Source organism: Leiobunum rupestre, chromosome 2 (genome assembly GCF_980474605.1).
Source record: "Leiobunum rupestre chromosome 2, qqLeiRupe1.1.hap1, whole genome shotgun sequence".
NCBI classification, from domain to species: Eukaryota; Metazoa; Arthropoda; class Arachnida; order Opiliones; family Sclerosomatidae; genus Leiobunum; species Leiobunum rupestre.
In genome coordinates this window covers 85,263,038-85,276,343 of record NC_143385.1, presented here as the reverse complement: position 1 = coordinate 85,276,343, position 13,306 = coordinate 85,263,038, and the positions used below count along the sequence as shown (strand labels likewise).

Genomic DNA, 13,306 nt, shown 5'->3' with positions numbered 1-13,306 from the left:
ATAGTACTACACACAAAGGCAGCGTGGCCGAGTGGTCTATGGCGCTGGTTTTAGGCACCAGTCTCTTCGGGGGCGCGGGTTCGAATCCCGCCGCTGTCATTATTCAATTTTGCCAGAGGTATGTTTTTAGGTGCATGGGAAAATCATTTTACAGCATTTAGACGATATTTTAGTTAATAGCAACCCACACGAAGGCAGTGTGGCCGAGTGGTCTATGGCGTTGGTTTTAGGCACCAGTCTCTTCGGGGACGCGGGTTCGAATACCGCCGCTGTCATAGTTCGATTTTGCCAGACTTATGTTTTTAGGGGCATGGGAAAACCTTTTTACAGCATTTAGACGATATTTTAGTTAATAATAAGCTACCCGAAGGCAGTGTGGCCGAGTGGTCTATGGCGCTGGTTTAAGGCACCAGTCTCTTCAGGGGCGCGGGTTCGAATCCCGCCGCTGTCATAATTCTATTTTGCCAGAGGTAATGTTTTAGGGGCATAGGAAAACCTTTTTACAGCATTTAGACGATATTTTAGATAATAGAAATCCACATGAATACAGCGTGGCTGAGTGGTCTATGGCGCTGGTTTTAGGCACCAGTCTCTTCGGGGGCACGGGTTCGAATCCCTCCACTGTCATAATTCGATTTTGCCAGACTTATGTTTTTAGGGGCATGAGAAAACCTTTTTATAACATTATGACGATATTTTAGTTAATAGTAATCCACACGAAGGCAGTGTGGCCGAGTGGTCTATGGCGCTGGTTTAAGGCACCAGTCTCTTCAGGGGCGCGGGTTCGAATCCTGCCGCTGTCATAATTCGATTTTGCCAGAGGTATGTTTTTAGGGGCATAGGAAAACCTTTTTACAGCATTTAGACGATATTTTGGTTAATAAAAATTCACATAAAGGCAACGTAGCCGAGTGGTCTATGGCGCTGGTTTTAGGCACCAGTCTCTTCGGGGGCGCGGGTTCGAATCCCGCCGCTGTCATAATTCGATTTTGCCAGAGGTATGTTTTAAGGAGCATGGGAAAACCATTTTACAGCATTTAGACGATATTTTAGTTAATAGCAATCCACACGAAGGCATCGTGGCCGAGTGGTCTATGGCGCTGGTTTTAGGCACTAGTCAGTTCGGGGACGCGGGTTCGAATACCGCCGCTGTCATAATTCAATTTCCCAGACATTTATTTTTAGGGGCATGGGAAAACCTTTTTACAGCATTTAGACGATATTTTAGTTAATAATAAGCTACCCGGAGGCAGTGTGGCCGAGTGGTCTATGGCGCTGGTTTTAGGCACCAGTCTCTTCGGGGGCGCGGGTTCGAATCCCGCCGCTGTCAGTATTCAATTTTGCCAAAGCTATGTTTTTAGGGGCATGGGAAAATTTTTTTACATTATTTAGATGATATTTTAGTTAATAGTACTACACACAAAGGCAGCGTGGCCGAGTGGTCTATGGCGCTGGTTTTAGGCACCAGTCTCTTCGGGGGCGCGGGTTCGAATCCCGCCGCTGTCATTATTCAATTTTGCCAGAGGTATGTTTTTAGGTGCATGGGAAAATCATTTTACAGCATTTAGACGATATTTTAGTTAATAGCAATCCACACGAAGCCAGTGTGGCCGAGTGGTCTATGGCGTTGGTTTTAGGCACCAGTCTCTTCGGGGCCGCGGGTTCGAATACCGCCGCTGTCATAATTCGATTTTGCCAGACTTATGTTTTTAGGGGCATGGGAAAACCTTTTTACAGCATTTAGACGATATTTTAGTTAATAATAAGCTACCCGAAGGCAGTGTGGCCGAGTGGTCTATGGCGCTGGTTTAAGGCACCAGTCTCTTCAGGGGCGCGGTTTCGAATCCCGCCGCTGTCATAATTCGATTTTGCCAGAGGTAATGTTTTAGGGGCATAGGAAAACCTTTTTACAGCATTTAGACGATATTTTAGATAATAGAAATCCACATGAAGGCAGCGTGGCTGAGTGGCCTATGGCGCTGGTTTTAGGCACCAGTCTCTTCGGGGGCGCGGGTTCGAATCCCTCCACTGTCATAATTCGATTTTGCCTGACTTATGTTTTTAGGGGCATGAGAAAACCTTTTTATAACATTATGACGATATTTTAGTTAATAGTAATCCACACGAAGGCAGTGTGGCCGAGTGGTCTATGGCGCTGGTTTAAGGCCCCAGTCTCTTCAAGGGCGCGGGTTCGAATCCCGCCGCTGTCATAATTCGATTTTGCCAGAGGTATGTTTTTAGGGGCATGGGAAAACCTTTTTACGGCATTTAGACGATATTTTAGTTAATAATAAGCTAGCCGAAGGCAGTGTGGCCGAGTGGTCTATGGTGCTGGTTTAAGGCACCAGTCTCTTCGGGGGCGCGGGTTCGAATCCCGCCGCTGTCAGTATTTAATTTTGCCAAAGCTATGTTTTTAGAGGCATGGGAAAACTTTTTTACAGCATTTAGATGATATTTTAGTAAATCGTAATCCACACAAAGGCAGAGTGGCCGAGTGGTCTATGGTGCTGGTTTTAGGCACCAGTCTCTTCGGGGGCGCGGGTTCGAATCCCGCCGCTGTCATAATTCTATTTTGCCAGAGGTATGTTTTTAGGGGCATGGGAAAACCTTTTTACGGCATTTAGACGATATTTTAGTTAATAATAAGCTAGCCGAAGGCAGTGTGGCCGAGTGGTCTATGGCGCTGGTTTTAGGCACCAGTCTCTTCGGGGGCGCGGGTTCGAATCCCGCCGCGGTCAGTATTTAATTTTGCCAAAGCTATGTTTTTAGAGGCATGGGAAAACTTTTTTACAGCATTTAGATGATATTTTAGTTAATAGTACTCCACACAAAGGCAGCGTGGCCGAGTGGTCTATGGCGCTGGTTTTAGGCACCAGTCTCTTCGGGGGCGCGGGTTCGAATCCCGCCGCTGTCATTATTCAATTTTGCCAGAGGTATGTTTTTAGGTGCATGGGAAAATCATTTTACAGCATTTTGACGATATTTTAGTTAATAGCAATCCACACGAAGGCAGTGTGGCCGAGTGGTCTATGGTGCTGGTTTTAGGCACCAGTCAGTTCGGGGACGCGGGTTCGAATACCGCCGCTGTCATAATTCAATTTCCCAGACTTATGTTTTTAGGGGCATGGGAAAACCTTTTTACAGCATTTAGACGATATTTTAGTTAATAATAAGCTACCCGGAGGCAGTGTGGCCGAGTGGTCTATGGCGCTGGTTTTAGGCACCAGTCTCTTCGGGGGCGCGGGTTCGAATCCCGCCGCTGTCATAATTCTATTTTGCCAGAGGTATGTTTTTAAGGGCATGGGAAAACTTTTTTACAGCATTTAGATGATATTTTAGTTAATAGCAATCCACACGAAGGCAGTGTGGCCGAGTGGTCTATGGCGCTGGTTTTAGGCACCAGTCAGTTCGGGGACGCGGGTTCGAATACCGCCGCTGTCATAATTCAATTTCCCAGACTTATGTTTTTAGGGGCATGGGAAAACCTTTTTACAGCATTTAGACGATATTTTAGTTAATAATAAGCTACCCGGAGGCAGTGTGGCCGAGTGGTCTATGGCGCTGGTTTTAGGCACCAGTCACTTCGGGGACGCGGGTTCGAATACCGCCGCTGTCATAATTCAATTTCCCAGACTTATGTTTTTAGGGGCATGGGAAAACCTTTTTACAGCATTTAGACGATATTTTAGTTAATAATAAGCTACCCGAAGGCAGTGTGGCCGAGTGGTCTATGGCGCTGGTTTAAGGCACCAGTCTCTTCAGGGGCGCGGTTTCGAATCCCGCCGCTGTCATAATTCGATTTTGCCAGAGGTAATGTTTTAGGGGCATAGGAAAACCTTTTTACAGCATTTAGACGATATTTTAGATAATAGAAATCCACATGAAGGCAGCGTGGCTGAGTGGCCTATGGCGCTGGTTTTAGGCAACAGTCTCTTCGGGGGCGCGGGTTCGAATCCCGCCGCTGTCATAATTCGATTTTGCCAGAGGTATGTTTTGAGGGGCATGGGAAAACCATTTTACTGCATTTAGACGATATTTAAATTAATAATAAACCACACGAAGGCAGTGTGGCCGCGTGTTCTATGGCGCTGGTTTTAGGCACCAGTCTCTTCGGGGGCGCGGGTTCGAATCCCGCTGCTGTCATTATTCAATTTTGCCAGAGGTATAATTTAAGGGCCATGGGTAAACCTTTTTACAGCATTAAGACGATATTTAAAATAATAATAATCCACACGAAGGCAGTGTAGCCGAGTGGTGTATGGCGCTGGTTTTAAACACCAGTCTCTTCGGGGGCGCGGGTTCGAATCCCACCGCTGTCAGTATTCAATTTTGCCAGAGCTATGTTTTTAGGGGCATGGGAAAACTTTTTTACAGCATTTAGATGATATTTTAGTTAATAGTACTGTACACAAAGGCAGCGTGGCCGAGTGGTCTATTGCGCTGGTTTTAGGCACCAGTCTCTTCGGGTGCGGGTTCGAATCCCGCCGCTGTCATAAATCAATTTTGCCAGAGGTATGTTTTTAGGGGGATGGGAAAACCTTTTTTTAGCATTTAGATGATATTTTAGTTAATAGTAATCCACACGAAGGCAGTGTAGCCGAGTGGTGTATGGCGCTGGTTTTAAACACCAGTCTCTTCGGGGGCGCTGGTTCGAATCCCGCCGCCGTCAGTATTCAATTTTGCCAAAGCTATGTTTTTAGGGGCATGGGAAAATTTTTTTACAGCATTTAGATGATATTTTAGTTAATAGTACTCCACACAAAGGCAGTGTGGCTGAGTGGTCTATGACGCTGGTTTTAGGCACCAGTCTCTTCGGGGGCACGGGTTCAAATCCAGCTGCTGTCATTATTCAATTTTGCCAGAGATATGTTTTTAGGTGCATGGGAAAATCTTTTTACAGAAATTAGACGATATTTTAGTTAATAATAAACCACACGAAGGCAGTGTGGCCGCGTGTTCTATGGCGCTGGTTTAAGGCACCAGTCTCTTCGGGGGCGCGGGTTCGAATCCCGCTGCTGTCATTATTCAATTTTGCCAGAGGTATAATTTAAGGGCCATGGGAAAACCTTTTTACAGCATTAAGACGATATTTAAATTAATAATAATCCACACGAAGGCAGTGTAGCCGAGTGGTGTATGGCGCTGGTTTTAAACACCAGTCTCTTCGGGGGCGCGGGTTCGAATCCCACCGCTGTCAGTATTCAATTTTGCCAGAGCTATGTTTTTAGGGGCATGGGAAAACTTTTTTACAGCATTTAGATGATATTTTAGTTAATAGTACTGTACACAAAGGCAGCGTGGCCGAGTGGTCTATTGCGCTGGTTTTAGGCACCAGTCTCTTCGGGTGCGGGTTCGAATCCCGCCGCTGTCATAAATCAATTTTGCCAGAGGTATGTTTTTAGGGGGATGGGAAAACCTTTTTTTAGCATTTAGATGATATTTTAGTTAATAGTAATCCACACGAAGGCAGTGTAGCCGAGTGGTGTATGGCGCTGGTTTTAAACACCAGTCTCTTCGGGGGCGCGGGTTCGAATCCCACCGCTGTCAGTATTCGATTTTGTCAGAGGTATGTTTTTAGGTACATGGGAAATCCTTTTTACAGCATTTAGGCAATATTTTAGTTAATAATAATCCCCACGAAGGCAAGGTGGCCGAGTGGTCTATGGCGCTGATTTTAGGCACCAGTCTCTTCGGGGGCGCGGGTTTGAATCCCGCCGCTGTCATTATTCAATTTTGCCAGAGGTATGCTTTAAGGGGCATGGGAAAACCTTTTTACAGCAATAAGACGATATTTTAGATAATAGAAATCCACACGAAGGCGGCGTGGCTGAGTGGTCTATGGCGCTGGTTTTAGGCACAAGTCTCTTCGGGGGCGCGGGTTCGAATCCCTCCACTGTCATAATTCGATTTTGCCAGACTTATGTTTTTAGGGGCATGAGAAAACCTTTTTATAACATTATGACGATATTTTAGTTAATAGTTATCCACACGAAGGCAGTGTGGCCGAGTGGTCTATGGCGCTGGTTTAAGGCACCAGTCTCTTCAGGGGCGCGGGTTCGAATCCCGCCGCTGTCATAATTCGATTTTGCAAGAGGTAATGTTTTAGGGGCATAGGAAAACCTTTTTACAGCATTTAGACGATATTTTAGATAATAGAAATCCACATGAAGGCAGCGTGGCTGAGTGGTCTATGGCGCTCGTTTTAGGCACCAGTCTCTTCGGGGGCGCGGGTTCGAATCCCTCCACTGTAATAATTCGATTTTGCCAGACTTATGTTTTTAGGGGCATGAGAAAACCTTTTTATAACATTATGACGATATTTTAGTTAATAGTAATCCACACGAAGGCAGTGTGGCCGAGTGGTCTATGGCGCTGGTTTTAGGCACCAGTCTCTAAACCAGTCTCTTCGGGGGCGCGGGTTCGAATCCCGCCGCCGTCAGTATTCAATTTTGCCAAAGCTATGTTTTTAGGGGCATGGGAAAATCATTTTACAGCATTTAGACGATATTTTAGTTAATAGCAATCCACACGAAGGCAGTGTGGCCGAGTGGTCTATGGCGTTGGTTTTAGGCACCAGTCTCTTCGGGGACGCGGGTTCGAATACCGCCGCTGTCATAATTCGATTTTGCCAGACTTATGTTTTTAGGGGCATGGGAAAACCTTTTTACAGCATTTAGACGAAATTTTAATTAATAATAAGCTACCCGAAGGCAGCTTGGCCGAGTGGTCTATGGCGCTGGTTTAAGGCACCAGTCTCTACAGGGGCGCGGGTTCGAATCCCGCCGCTGTCATAATTCGATTTTGCCAGATTTTGTTTTTAGGGGCATGAGAAAACCTTTTTATAACATTATGACGATATTTTAGTTAATAGTAATCCGCACGAAGGCAGTGTGGCCGAGTGGTCTATGGCGCTGGTCTTAGGCTCCAGTCTCTACGGGGGCGCGGTTTCGAATCCCGCCGCTGTCATAATTCGATTTTGCCAGAGGTATGTTTTTAGGGGCATGGGAAATCCTTTTTACAACATATAGGCAATATTTTAGTTAATAATAATCCCCACGAAGGCAAGGTGGCCGAGTGGTCTATGGCGCTGATTTTAGGCACCAGTCTCTTCGGGGCGCGGGTTCGTTTCCCGCCGCTGTCATAATTCAATTTTGCCAGAGGTATGTTTTTAGGCGGATGGGAAAATCATTTTACAGCATTTTGACGATATTTTAGTTAATAGCAATCCACACGAAGGCAGTGTGGCCGAGTGGTCTATGGCGCTGGTTTTAGGCACCAGCCTCTTCGGGGGCACGGGCTCGAATCCAGCTGCGGTCATTATTCAATTTTGCCAGAGATATGTTTTTAGGTGCGTGGGAAAATCTTTTTACAGAAATTAGACGATATTTTAGTTAATAATCATCCAAATGAAGGCGGTGTGGCCGAGTGGTCTATGGCGCTGTTTTTAAGCACCAGTGTCTTCGGGGGCGCGGGTTCGAATCCCGCCGCTGTCATAATTCAATTTTGCCAGACTTACGTTTTTAGGGGCATGGGAAAACCTTTTTACAGCATTTAGACGATATTTTAGTTAATAATAAGCTACCCGAAGGCAGTGTGGCCGAGTGGTCTATGGCGCTGGTTTAAGGCACCAGTCTCTTCGGGGACGCGGGTTCGAATACCGCCGCTGTCATAATTCAATTTCCCAGACTTATGTTTTTAGGGGCATGGGAAAACCTTTTTACAGAATTTAGACGATATTTTAGTTAATAATAAGCTACCCGGAGGCAGTGTGGCCGAGTGGTCTATGGCGCTGGTTTTAGGCACCAGTCTCTTCGAGGGCGCAGGTTCGAATCCCGCCGCTGTCAGTATTCGATTTTGCCAGAGGTATGTTTTTAGGTGCATTGGAAAATCTTTTTACAGAATTTAGACGATATTCTAGTTAATAGTAATCCACACGAAGGCAGTGTGGCCGAGTGGTCTATGGCACTGGTTTTAGGCACCAGTCTCTTCGTGGGCGCGGGTTCGAATCCCGCCGCTGTCATTATTCAATTTTGCCAGAGTTATGTTTTTAGGGGCATAGGAAAACCTGTTTACAGCATTTAGACGATATTTTAGTTAATAAAAATCCTAACGAAGGCAGTGTGGCTGAGTGGTCTATGACGCTGGTTTTAGGCACCAGTCTCTTCGGGGGCACGGGTTCAAATCCAGCTGCTGTCATTATTCAATTTTGCCAGAGATATGTTTTTAGGTGCATGGGAAAATCTTTTTACAGAAATTAGACGATATTTTAGTTAATAATAAACCACACGAAGGCAGTGTGGCCGAGTGGTCTATGGCGCTGTTTTTAGGCACCAGTCTCTTCGGGGGCGCGGGTTCGAATCCCGCCGATGTCATATTTCAATTTTTCCAGAGCTATGTTTTTAGGGGCATGGGAAAACCTTTTTACAGCATTTAGATGATATTTTAATTAATAGTAATCCACAAGAAGGCAGTGTGGCCGAGTGGTCTTTGGTGCTTGTTTTAGACACCAGTCTCTTCGGGGGTGCGGGTTCGAATCCCGCCGCTGTCATTATTCAATTTTGCCAGAGGTATGTTTTTAGGGGCATGGGAAAACCTTTTTACAGCATTTAGACGATATTTTAGTTAATAGCAATCCACACGTCGGCTGTGTGGCCGAGTGGTCTATGGCACAAGTTTTAGGCACCAGTCTCTTCGGGGGCGTGGGTTCGATTCCCGCCGGTGTCATAATTCAATTTTGCCAGACTAATGTTTTTAGGGGCATGGAAAACCTTTTTATAACATTATGACGATATTTTAGTTAATAGTAATCCGCACGAAGGCAGTGTGGCCGAGTGGTCTATGGCGCTGGTCTTAGGCACCAGTCTCTTCGGGGGCGCGGTTTCGAATCCCGCCGCTGTCCTAATTCGATTTTGCCAGAGGTATGTTTTTAGGGGCATGGGAAAACCTTTTTACAGCATTTAGACTATATTTTAGTTAATAATAAGTTACCCGAAGGCAGTGTGGCCGAGTGGTCTATGGCGCTGTTTTTAGGCACCAGCCTCTTCGGGGGCACGGGTTCGAATCCAGCTGCGGTCATTATTCAATTTTGCCAGAGATATGTTTTTAGGTGCGTGGGAAAATCTTTTTACAGAAATTAGACGATATTTTAGTTAATAATAATCCAAACGAAGGCGGTGTGGCCGAGTGGTCTATGGCGCTGTTTTTAAGCACCAGTGTCTTCGGGGGCGCGGGTTCGAATCCCGCCGCTGTCATAATTCAATTTTGCCAGACTTACGTTTTTAGGGGCATGGGAAAACCTTTTTACAGCATTTAGATGATATTTTAATTAATAGTAATCCAGAAGAAGGCAGTGTGGCCGAGTGGTCTTTGGTGCTTGTTTTAGACACCAGTCTCTTCGGGGGTGCGGGTTCGAATCCCGCCGCTGTCATTATTCAATTTTGCCAGAGGTATGTTTTTAGGGGCATGGGAAAACCTTTTTAGAGCATTTAGACGATATTTTAGTTAATAGCAATCCACACGTCAGCTGTGTGGCCGAGTGGTCTATGGTACAAGTTTTAGGCACCAGTCTCTTCGGGGGCGCGGGTTCGAATCCCGCCGCTGTCATTATGCAATTTTTCCAGAGGTATGCTTTAAGGGGCATGGGAAAACCTTTTTACAGCAATAAGACGATATTTTAGATAATAGAAATCCACACGAAGGCAGCGTGGCTGAGTGGTCTATGGCGCTGGTTTTAGGCACCAGTCTCTTCGGGGGCGCGGGTTTGAATCCCTCCACTGTCATAATTCGATTTTGCCAGACTTATGTTTTAAGGGGCATGAGAAAACCTTTTTAAAACATTATGACGATATTTTAGTTAATAATAAGCTACCCGAAGGCAGTGTGGCCGAGTGGTCTATGGCGCTGGTTTTAGGCACCAGTCTCTTCGGGGGCGCAGGTTCGAATCCCGCCGCTGTCAGTATTCAATTTTGCCAAAGCTATGTTTTTAGGGGCATGGGAAAAATTTTTTAAAGCATTTAGATGATATTTTAGTTAATAGTAATCCACACGAAGGCAGTGTGGTCGAGTGGTCTATGGCACAGGTTTTAGGCACTAGTCTCTTCGGGGGAGCGGGTTCGATTCCTGCCGCTTTCATAATTCGATTTTGTCAGAGGTATGTTTTTAGGGGCATGGGAAATCCTTTTTACAGCATTTAGGCAATATTTTAGTTAATAATAATCCCCACGAAAGCAAGGTGGCCGAGTGGTCTATCGCGCTGATTTTAGGCACCAGTCTCTTCGGGGGCGCGGGTTCGAATCCCGCCGCTGTCATTATGCAATTTTTCCAGAGGTATGCTTTAAGGGGCATGGGAAAACCTTTTTACAGCAATAAGACGATATTTTAGATAATAGAAATCCACACGAAGGCAGCGTGGCTGAGTGGTCTATGACGCTGGTTTTAGGCACCAGTCTCTTCAGGGGCGCGGGTTCGAATCCCGCCACTGTCATAATTTGATTTTGAAAGAGTGATGTTTTTAGGGGCATAGGAAAACCTTTTTACAGCATTTAGACGATATTTTGGTTAATAAAAATTCACATAAGGGCAACGTGGCCGATTGGTCTATGGCGCTGGTTTTAGGCACCAGTCTCTTCGGGGCGCGGGTTCGAATCCCTCCACTGTCATAATTCGATTTTGCCAGACTTATGTTTTTAGGGGCATGAGAAAACCTTTTTATAACATTATGACGATATTTTAGTTAATAGTAATCCACACGAAGGCAGTGTGGACGAGTGGTCTATGGCGCTGGTTTAAGGCACCAGTCTCTTCAGGGGCGCGGGTTCGAATCCCGCCGCTGTCATAATTCGATTTTGCCAGAGGTAATGTTTTAGGGGCATAGGAAAACCTTTTTACAGCATTTAGACGATATTTTAGATAATAGAAATCCACATGAAGGCAGCGTGGCTGAGTGGTCTATGGCGCTGGTTTTAGGCACCAGTCTCTTCGGGGGCGCGGGTTCGAATCCCTCCACTGTCATAATTCGATTTTGCCAGACTTATGTTTTTAGGGGCATGAGAAAACCTTTTTATAACATTATGACGATATTTTAGTTAATAGTAGTCCACACGAAGGCAGTGTGGCCGAGTGGTCTATGGCGCTGGTTTAAGGCACCAGTCTCTTCAGGGGCGCGGGTTCGAATCCCGCCGCTGTCATAATTCGATTTTGCCAGAGGTATGCTTTAAGGGGCATGGGAAAACCTTTTTACAGCAATAAGACGATATTTTAGATAATAGAAATCCACACGAAGGCAGCGTGGCTGAGTGGTCTATGGCGCTGGTGTTAGGCACCAGTCTCTTCGGGGGCGCGGGTTCGAATCCCTCCACTGTCATAATTCGATTTTGCCAGACTTATGTTTTTAGGGGCATGAGAAAACCTTTTTATAACATTATGACGATATTTTAGTTAATAGTAATCCACACGAAGGCAGTGTGGCCGAGTGGTCTATGGCGCTGGTTTAAGGCACCAGTCTCTTCAGGGGCGCGGGTTCAAATCCCGCCGCTGTCATAATTCGATTTTGCCAGAGGTATGTTTTTAGGGGCATAGGAAAACCTTTTTACAGCATTTAGACGATATTTTGGTTAATAAAAATTCACATAAGGGCAACGTGGCCGAGTGGTCTATGGCGCTGGTTTTAGGCACCAGTCTCTTCGGGTGCGCGGGTTCGAATCCCTCCACTGTCATAATTCGATTTTGCCAGAGGTATGTTTTAAGGGGCATGGGAAAACCATTTTACAGCATTTAGACGATATTAAAATTAATAATAAACCACACGAAGGCAGTGTGGCCGCGTGTTCTATGGCGCTGGTTTTAGGCACCAGTCTCTTCGGGGGCGCGGGTTCGAATCCAGCTGCTGTCATTATTCAATTTTGCCAGAGGTATAATTTAAGGGCCATGGGAAAACCTTTTTACAGCATTAAGACGATATTTAAATTAATAATAATCCATACGAAGGCAGTGTAGCCGAGTGGTGTATGGCGCTGGTTTTAAACACCAGTCTCTTCGGGGGCGCGGGTTCGAATCCCACCGCTGTCAGTATTCCATTTTGCCAGAGCTATGTTTTTAGGGGCATGGGAAAACTTTTTTACAGCATTTAGATGATATTTTAGTTAATAGTACTGCACACAAAGGCAGCGTGGCCGAGTGGTCTATGACGCTGGTTTTAGGCACCAGTCTCTTCAGGGGCGCGGGTTAGAATCCCGCCACTGTCATAATTTGATTTTGAAAGAGGTATGTTTTTAGGGGCATAGGAAAACCTTTTTACAGCATTTAGACGATATTTTGGTTAATAAAAATTCACATAAGGGCAACGTGGCCGATTGGTCTATGGCGCTGGTTTTAGGCACCAGTCTCTTCGGGGCGCGGGTTCGAATCCCTCCACTGTCATAATTCGATTTTGCCAGACTTATGTTTTTAGGGGCATGAGAAAACCTTTTTATAACATTATGACGATATTTTAGTTAATAGTAATCCACACGAAGGCAGTGTGGCCGAGTGGTCTATGGCGCTGGTTTAAGGCACCAGTCTCTTCAGGGGCGCGGGTTCGAATCCCGCCGCTGTCATAATTCGATTTTGCCAGAGGTAATGTTTTAGGGGCATAGGAAAACCTTTTTACAGCATTTAGACGATATTTTAGATAATAGAAATCCACATGAAGGCAGCGTGGCTGAGTGGTCTATGGCGCTGGTTTTAGGCACCAGTCTCTTCGGGGGCGCGGGTTCGAATCCCTCCACTGTCATAATTCGATTTTGCCAGACTTATGTTTTTAGGGGCATGAGAAAACCTTTTTATAACATTATGACGATATTTTAGTTAATAGTAATCCACACGAAGGCAGTGTGGCCGAGTGGTCTATGGCGCTGGTTTAAGGCACCAGTCTCTTCAGGGGCGCGGGTTCGAATCCCGCCGCTGTCATAATTCGATTTTGCCAGAGGTATGCTTTAAGGGGCATGGGAAAACCTTTTTACAGCAATAAGACGATATTTTAGATAATAGAAATCCACACGAAGGCAGCGTGGCTGAGTGGTCTATGGCGCTGGTGTTAGGCACCAGTCTCTTCGGGGGCGCGGGTTCGAATCCCTCCACTGTCATAATTCGATTTTGCCAGACTTATGTTTTTAGGGGCATGAGAAAACCTTTTTATAACATTATGACGATATTTTAGTTAATAGTAATCCACACGAAGGCAGTGTGGCCGAGTGGTCTATGGCGCTGGTTTAGGAGTTGCGTTCGAGCTTTTGGAGAGTGCAGGTCGTTCGATTTTGCACTCCGTGTT

The 13,306-nt window shown here is 45.7% G+C and overlaps 21 non-coding genes across 21 annotated transcripts; all 21 read left to right on the top strand.

The window, feature by feature from the left end:
• Positions 1-17: 17 nt before the first annotated feature.
• On the top strand, positions 18-99 carry TRNAL-UAG (transfer RNA leucine (anticodon UAG)). The gene has a single exon. It is a non-coding gene; the product is annotated as a tRNA-Leu (tRNA).
• A 270-nt stretch (positions 100-369) lies between these two features.
• Positions 370-451, top strand: TRNAL-AAG (transfer RNA leucine (anticodon AAG)). The gene has a single exon. It is a non-coding gene; the product is annotated as a tRNA-Leu (tRNA).
• Positions 452-721: 270 nt separating this feature from the next.
• Positions 722-803, top strand: TRNAL-AAG (transfer RNA leucine (anticodon AAG)). The gene has a single exon. It is a non-coding gene; the product is annotated as a tRNA-Leu (tRNA).
• A 94-nt stretch (positions 804-897) lies between these two features.
• TRNAL-UAG (transfer RNA leucine (anticodon UAG)) lies at positions 898-979 on the top strand. The gene has a single exon. It is a non-coding gene; the product is annotated as a tRNA-Leu (tRNA).
• Positions 980-1,248: 269 nt separating this feature from the next.
• TRNAL-UAG (transfer RNA leucine (anticodon UAG)) lies at positions 1,249-1,330 on the top strand. Its single transcript has one exon. It is a non-coding gene; the product is annotated as a tRNA-Leu (tRNA).
• A 94-nt stretch (positions 1,331-1,424) lies between these two features.
• Positions 1,425-1,506, top strand: TRNAL-UAG (transfer RNA leucine (anticodon UAG)). The gene has a single exon. It is a non-coding gene; the product is annotated as a tRNA-Leu (tRNA).
• Positions 1,507-1,776: 270 nt separating this feature from the next.
• Positions 1,777-1,858, top strand: TRNAL-AAG (transfer RNA leucine (anticodon AAG)). The gene has a single exon. It is a non-coding gene; the product is annotated as a tRNA-Leu (tRNA).
• Positions 1,859-2,128: 270 nt separating this feature from the next.
• TRNAL-AAG (transfer RNA leucine (anticodon AAG)) lies at positions 2,129-2,210 on the top strand. Its single transcript has one exon. It is a non-coding gene; the product is annotated as a tRNA-Leu (tRNA).
• Positions 2,211-2,304: 94 nt separating this feature from the next.
• On the top strand, positions 2,305-2,386 carry TRNAL-AAG (transfer RNA leucine (anticodon AAG)). The gene has a single exon. It is a non-coding gene; the product is annotated as a tRNA-Leu (tRNA).
• Positions 2,387-2,832: 446 nt separating this feature from the next.
• On the top strand, positions 2,833-2,914 carry TRNAL-UAG (transfer RNA leucine (anticodon UAG)). Its single transcript has one exon. It is a non-coding gene; the product is annotated as a tRNA-Leu (tRNA).
• Positions 2,915-3,183: 269 nt separating this feature from the next.
• On the top strand, positions 3,184-3,265 carry TRNAL-UAG (transfer RNA leucine (anticodon UAG)). The gene has a single exon. It is a non-coding gene; the product is annotated as a tRNA-Leu (tRNA).
• Positions 3,266-3,709: 444 nt separating this feature from the next.
• On the top strand, positions 3,710-3,791 carry TRNAL-AAG (transfer RNA leucine (anticodon AAG)). The gene has a single exon. It is a non-coding gene; the product is annotated as a tRNA-Leu (tRNA).
• Positions 3,792-5,993: 2,202 nt separating this feature from the next.
• TRNAL-AAG (transfer RNA leucine (anticodon AAG)) lies at positions 5,994-6,075 on the top strand. The gene has a single exon. It is a non-coding gene; the product is annotated as a tRNA-Leu (tRNA).
• Positions 6,076-6,709: 634 nt separating this feature from the next.
• On the top strand, positions 6,710-6,791 carry TRNAL-AAG (transfer RNA leucine (anticodon AAG)). Its single transcript has one exon. It is a non-coding gene; the product is annotated as a tRNA-Leu (tRNA).
• A 796-nt stretch (positions 6,792-7,587) lies between these two features.
• On the top strand, positions 7,588-7,669 carry TRNAL-AAG (transfer RNA leucine (anticodon AAG)). The gene has a single exon. It is a non-coding gene; the product is annotated as a tRNA-Leu (tRNA).
• A 269-nt stretch (positions 7,670-7,938) lies between these two features.
• TRNAL-UAG (transfer RNA leucine (anticodon UAG)) lies at positions 7,939-8,020 on the top strand. Its single transcript has one exon. It is a non-coding gene; the product is annotated as a tRNA-Leu (tRNA).
• A 2,732-nt stretch (positions 8,021-10,752) lies between these two features.
• Positions 10,753-10,834, top strand: TRNAL-AAG (transfer RNA leucine (anticodon AAG)). Its single transcript has one exon. It is a non-coding gene; the product is annotated as a tRNA-Leu (tRNA).
• A 270-nt stretch (positions 10,835-11,104) lies between these two features.
• TRNAL-AAG (transfer RNA leucine (anticodon AAG)) lies at positions 11,105-11,186 on the top strand. Its single transcript has one exon. It is a non-coding gene; the product is annotated as a tRNA-Leu (tRNA).
• Positions 11,187-11,456: 270 nt separating this feature from the next.
• Positions 11,457-11,538, top strand: TRNAL-AAG (transfer RNA leucine (anticodon AAG)). The gene has a single exon. It is a non-coding gene; the product is annotated as a tRNA-Leu (tRNA).
• Positions 11,539-12,511: 973 nt separating this feature from the next.
• On the top strand, positions 12,512-12,593 carry TRNAL-AAG (transfer RNA leucine (anticodon AAG)). Its single transcript has one exon. It is a non-coding gene; the product is annotated as a tRNA-Leu (tRNA).
• A 270-nt stretch (positions 12,594-12,863) lies between these two features.
• TRNAL-AAG (transfer RNA leucine (anticodon AAG)) lies at positions 12,864-12,945 on the top strand. The gene has a single exon. It is a non-coding gene; the product is annotated as a tRNA-Leu (tRNA).
• Positions 12,946-13,306: the final 361 nt, after the last annotated feature.